The sequence below is a fragment of the Mus musculus genome, chromosome 6, assembly GCF_000001635.26.
Source record: "Mus musculus strain C57BL/6J chromosome 6, GRCm38.p6 C57BL/6J".
Lineage (NCBI taxonomy): Eukaryota > Metazoa > Chordata > Mammalia > Rodentia > Muridae > Mus > Mus musculus.
Genome location: NC_000072.6, coordinates 144,776,643 through 144,782,642, shown reverse-complemented (window position 1 = coordinate 144,782,642; position 6,000 = coordinate 144,776,643). Strand labels below are relative to the sequence as shown.

The 6,000-nt window shown below is 47.2% G+C and overlaps 1 protein-coding gene across 5 annotated transcripts in view; it reads left to right on the top strand.

The window, feature by feature from the left end:
- Positions 1-355: 355 nt before the first annotated feature.
- Sox5 (SRY (sex determining region Y)-box 5) overlaps positions 356-6,000 on the top strand; it is a 953,863-nt gene continuing 948,218 nt past the window's right edge. The window contains exon 1 of one of the 5 annotated variants that reach the window (XM_011241582.2): positions 356-829. The gene's annotated coding sequence lies outside the window, so the exon portion shown is untranslated. The remainder of the gene's footprint in view (positions 830-6,000) is intronic. The other 4 variants (XM_011241579.2, XM_011241577.2, XM_011241581.2 and 1 more) reach the window with 4 other exon arrangements.

Sequence of the window (6,000 nt, the reverse complement as noted above, 5' to 3'; positions counted from 1 at the left end):
CAGGGTGGGGGCGAGCAGGGCCAAGAAGTTGACAAAGGGGACTTGACCAGACACGATCGCGCAGGGATAGAAGCGAGCTCCCCCCTCCTAATCCTCCTCCTTCCACTCCTGCCATTTCGTCTGATCGCTTCTTTAAGCATAGGGCAGATTAAAGGGGAAAAAAAATTCCTGCACGGTGTGGGCGATCGGTGCGTTATTTACAAGCCAGTTGGGTTGCAGCAGAGCAGGAGGATCTTGACAGGGTCTCCCTGGCTTCGGATGCCGGCGCGCGGCCGCAGGCAGGAGGTCAGGGTAGACCCTGGGTTGGGGGGGGGGGGACGACCTGCAGCGATCCGGGCGCCCGCCCCGCGCCGCCCCCGCTCCGCCGCACCCCGGGGCGCGCGCCGGCCACGGTCACCGGCGGCTGGAGCGCTGCCCTCGCCTCCCCCATTGTTCCCACTTGTCTTTTTCGCCTTTTGTTATTTATTTCCACCAGCATTGTGTTGTCTCCGAAGCCGCCTCATGACCAGCTGAGGGATTTTACTTCGTCCTTGAGAGGGAGAGGGAGAGAGAGAGAGAGCAAGAGAGAGCGAGAGAGGGAGCCAGAGGTTGGGGTGGGGGGGGGTGGGAGAGAGAGAGAGAGAGAGAGAGAGAGAGAGAGAGAGAGAGAGAGAGGGACAGGCGCGCACACACACATACGCGCGCGCACACCCCACACAAACACACCCCGACACAGACACACACAGAGTGCAAAAGGCGAGCCGCCCCATCCCGTCTCCAGGGTCCTCGGAGGCCCCCGCCCGCTGCTGCGCATCCCGCGTCAGAGGAGCGATTAACCAGACCCGGTAAGGTGCGTGAACCGCAGCGTTTTAACTTTGTGGCGCGTCCCGCTGTGGAGGTGCTGGTGGCGGGCAACCCTCCAAGGCGCCCTGCTCCAGCTGGAGAGCCGCGCAGCCCCAGGGAGGGGGCGCGGGAGTTTGTTCAAGTCCCGGGAGGGGGCTGGGCCCGGCTGCGGGGGAGGCTGCGGGGGGCGCTGTCACCCCCCTTCCGGGAGGGAGGGGGCTGCGATCCACGGGACCCGGCCAACTTTATCTGTGCTGCTGTTGGAGGAGCCCGTGTCCTGTTGCCGGTATTGTTTTATAAGTGGTGGCGGAGATGCGAGCTGCGGGAGGCAAGCGGCGGCGCAGGAGGGTATCAGCCCTGGGCTAGCCTTGTGCTTTCCCAGGGACAGACCCTCGAACTTGGACAAAATCCCTGCTCTTGTCTGGAATAGAAAGAGCTTTCTCAGCCTACCCGTCACCTTCACCCCAGCTCTTCTGTCTTTTTGTTTCGTTTTCTGCAATCTCTCTTTTCTTCTATCGGTCTTCAGTCCCTCTCGGAATTTCAGAAATAAGTCTCATCCTTATGGATTTGAGACATTTCAGAGACCGGAAGAGTTCATTTGATTGCAACTTTCTCCCTCTCTCTCTCTCTCTCTCTCTCTCCTCTACACCCCCCCCCCCCCGCCGCCCCTCACTCTGGGCAAAGTATAAACTACTCAAGTGCTGTGTCCCTCTCTGCTTGCTCTTCATAGCTATGGTAGGTAGCAAGAAGTAGGGGACAGAGGTCACACGGGTGGAAAGCAAGTTGGATTAGGAAATGTGTGCATTTGAAAACAGCAGTTTTTGGAGTTATCAATCGACTGGCCTCAGATCCACAGGACATAGTTCTCATATTTTAATAGTCATCTTGCAAAGTGAATATATTAATAAACTGTTTGGTTTCAGTGCCTAAGACTGAGGAATGTGAATTCATTCCCAGTCTTCCCTAATCAGCTGAAGCAGGTCAAAATGAGGAAACGTGTGTTACTGCAGAGCCATACTTTCGGGGCTGGTCACTGGGGATACTCTGGGTGGCCACTGGCTTTCCTGCCTCACGAAAGTTTGGAAATTTATTCTAACCCAGTTGAGATGGTCACAGTATCCAGATATCAAGAGGAGTTTCTTAAGAAAGGGCACGGGGACAGATTTCCCCAGAGAATCTTTTCTGCTCAGCAGGGCTCTACAGTCAAGGGCAAGACTGAGGGAAATCCGTGGGATTTTGGGTAATAAGTGTGGGAATCGGCAAGCAGAAGAGACGGCAGTGATTTGTTTTCGTGGTGTTCATAAATAATGGCTCCTAGTAGCACGCTTGAGCACACACACACACACACACACACACACACACACACACACACACACACACACACAGTGAAATGCTGGTGGGAGATTTATAGACAAGAGAAAAAGAGCAGAGTTTGGGGGGGGGGCTTGATGGCCATGAGTGATTAGGTTAAGGGCCAGATGGTTTTTTAAAGTATACGGAAATGTTTATTCCCCCCAAAGTCTGACTTTTATAGCATTTAAAAGGAGGACAATTTCATACTGTACAGAACCACTAAATTTTGATCTGTCTCATTTTAAAGGAATCCGGCTGTCTGAGGATGGCTGTTTGCGCAGATAGGGAAGGAATCTGTTCTCAGAAGCAAATACAGGGAGCCCGGCTTCCAGGGGGGGGCTTCTTCCTGATTTAAATATAGCTCCCAGGCCAAAGCCTAGATAAATTCAGCCAGAGTGATTTAAAACATTAAGCGCTTACATCGAAAGTTCTCCTGGGCACTGTGCAAAAATCTCTTGGAAATTATGCCATCAACTCTTTCCTCCTCAGAACTCTAGGAGATAAAAATCGCAGGCATCACTTAAAAACTGACGCAATCCAGTCTCAAATCCTCAAACTGCCAGGGATTGCTTTGTTTGCCTAAAAGGTGGATCTTTCATCACCAGGGTTGTTTAAAAACATTTAATTGTGGGGGTGGGAAGGGATATGCATAATTATTTAGTTATTTGTGTTAATTATATAGCAGCATCCTGGAGAGACTTTCTTTTTTCTTCCTTTCTTTCTTTCCAGTAGTCTGCTTATCATGTTCTCCACACTCTAAGTTTGCTCTCCGTTTTAATTTTTTTCCTTTCTGTACCGTGTTTGGATGGGTAGTTTTGAGCTACTCTAAAACAGTATAAGCTTCTAGCGCCTGGAGAACGCTTTTGCTCATAAGACAGAAGCACTGAATTAGTTTTGTTGTTGTCTTCAAACAGTCCTGGCTGGATGCATGTTACACACATAAAGGACTCACATCTGCCAAGCTCAGTTGGTAAATCACCAGGAGGCTCTTGAAGTATAGCAGTTAGTTCATGCTACCTTAGGCTTGTACATGTAGACACACATCCTGTTTAGACTGACGTACGGTCCTGTAAAAGAGAAAATGTATAGACTTTGCACAGACTCTAAGACTCTGTATGCAGCGAGCACACAGGCAAGGTATCGCATGAAAGGAGTGAATTGAACTTCTTAGCCAGGTATGACAACTTTTTTGTTGTGGGGTTGGGGACAGGGGTTCTTGTTGAAGTAAGGCATAAGTTTAAAATGTCAAATTTTCCTTTTTCCTAAGAAAGGAATGTGACCTCTTGTAGAAATGTTTTCTTATAAAACACACTTAAGAATATGACACAATGCTTGTGCATACAAGAATGTGTCCTCTATTAAAAGTGTCATCCTTCCACTGAGCGATAAGCAGTCGGGGCCTTCAAGGTACAGTCAGCAAACACAAGAGGGAAAACCAGGAGAAAACTCTGGTTTGAGATTTCCGGAAACCCAGGATTTCAATGAGCCGACAGAATTCTAATGCTGGATGCGGCTGGTGAGATTTGGTAGAGCCTGTGTGTTTCGCCCAGTACCTGATCAACGCTAGTGCTAGGGGATGGCATATACTTAGAGTTCTGAGAGGAGCAGGGAAACTATTTGTCTAGGCCTGAAATAAATGTGCTCTCACACAGGGGCTCTTGTTGTTGCTGTTGTTTGTTTGTTTGTTTTTATTTTGGTTTAGGTAATGTAAATTTATATAAGAGGCAAAGAAAGTGCTTGTCGGTTTCACAGGAAGTATAAACTATATCCTGAGCTTAGATTTGTAGATAGTTAATAAAATAAAAGTCCAATTTTGTTCCAAAGAATGTTTTAAAACACCCGTTTGTAAATTGTCTCCATTTGAGGCTCATATGTTAATGATTTGGGCTCTGAAACTTATTTCAGAGACGTATTTTGGTTTATCTTCAGAAACACCACACAAAACTGTCTAAACAACTCTGTAAATCAACTGTTCCAAATGCCTCAATTTGATGAATGAATTAAAGAATTATGGGTCTTAATCCAATTATGATCAGTCTTGTAATTCCGCTTCCCATCTGGGAGAGCTTGGGGGAACTGGGACAGTTAATGACTATCAAGTTCGAGTGGGGTCTTGGGGGTTCGTTTTCCGTGTGTGGTGTCACAGAAATAGTGGCTTGCGCCCCTGTATGAGGGGAATTTAGGATGCTCAGAAGTTACTTAATGGTTTCCAATAAACCAGGATTTAACTTGCCCAAGGAATTACCATTGACAGAAGAGTATATGGAGTTTTAAAACATTCTTTGGAACAAAATTGGACTTTTATTAACTTTGATGTTGTCCTGTGACCTTAAGGGTAGAGAGCAGACACCTAGTATATTAGGGACTTGCTGCTAGGCCTCATTGGGACATTTCTGTAGGACTCCTTCTTAAACTCCATCATCAAATTCAGTTCCTGGCATTAAAGTTGAGTAAAGTCCAATGTAAAACTATTAGCAGGAATCTGCTTTGAGCTGTTTTCAGAAAGCCCTTACCTCTTTAGCTGCTTTATGTAGGTGCCTTTGAAAAACTTCCCCTAATGAGGACCCTGAATCTCAGGAAGGGCCTTGACCGCAGTCCAGGCTGCTTTGATGAGCCCTTCCAAGATTCCTGCCCCATTTGGCCCATTTAAACTCTGGCTCATAAGCTAATTAATTCAAAGGTATAAATAGTTCATTATGGTTTAATTCTCTGCTTGGATGATATTATCACCCCTCCCCCCATTTGTTACGACCTTTCAGTTTCTCAGAGAAATTGTTGTGGAGATTGCAGGGATAAAGGCAAGCGGAAGAAATCAAAGATAGTTTCCAGTGCCCTCCAACTTAGACCTTGTAGGTAACTGTTTGTCCCACTTACAGCTGAAGACCTTGAATAAGACAGCATGGTGATAAATCTAGAGGGGGGAAAAAGTGAGCCATCGGGGTAGTATGTCTTGTTGAGAAGAGCCGGTAGTATTTATGTCTCCCGATAGAGAGTCATGCATTCCCCAACATGTATAGGGTTCTAAACCAAAGCCAACCAACCAAACTCACAGACAAACAAAATCCCCAAAGACACGTGTGTACCTTGTGTGCTCAACTGGTGTTTAGCTACTTCAGGGTTTGATGACGTCATCCATAGTGGACAATAGTGCAGTGGTCGCAGGACCCTCTCTTGACATTCAGTTGGTATTCTCTGACAAACCAAGGCACTTTGCTCTTACTATGAATGTAAGCAAAGTTGAAAAGGTAGGGAAGTTTGAAGGGGCCAAGAAGCAGAAGATGCTGCCCCCTCAAGTGTCGAGTTTTTTTCAGTCTAGGTCTGTGGGTGAGTCATGCAAAACCTTATCTGGGGATCAGAAATCTAAAGGGTCCTGTGCCTATTTCTAACCTGCAAAGGAGCAAATTACCATGCTCCTTCTATCCTGTGTTCATGTATGTTCTGGCACATTGCATCTGTATGCAGATGTATGTGGAGGGTAGACGGAGCCTAGATATGTTGGGTATCTTCCATGATTCCTTCCCACGTTATCTTTGGAGATGGGGTCTCTCACTGAACTGAACACTCAGCGCACTCAGCGATGGGGTTATCCTGACTGCTCATTAAGATATGGTGTTTGCTTGTCTCTATCTACAGCGTATTAGAGTTATGGACATCTGTGCCTGGTGTTTTACATGGGTGCTGGGGACCTGAACTCCCATTCCCATGCTTGCACAGCAGGCCCCTGATCACTAGACCATTTACTCAGGCACCTGCAATGTTCTCACATGCATGTTTTGTGGATGGCACTAGAAAAAAAATGTGACACTTCAGGCAGACTGTCTGCCC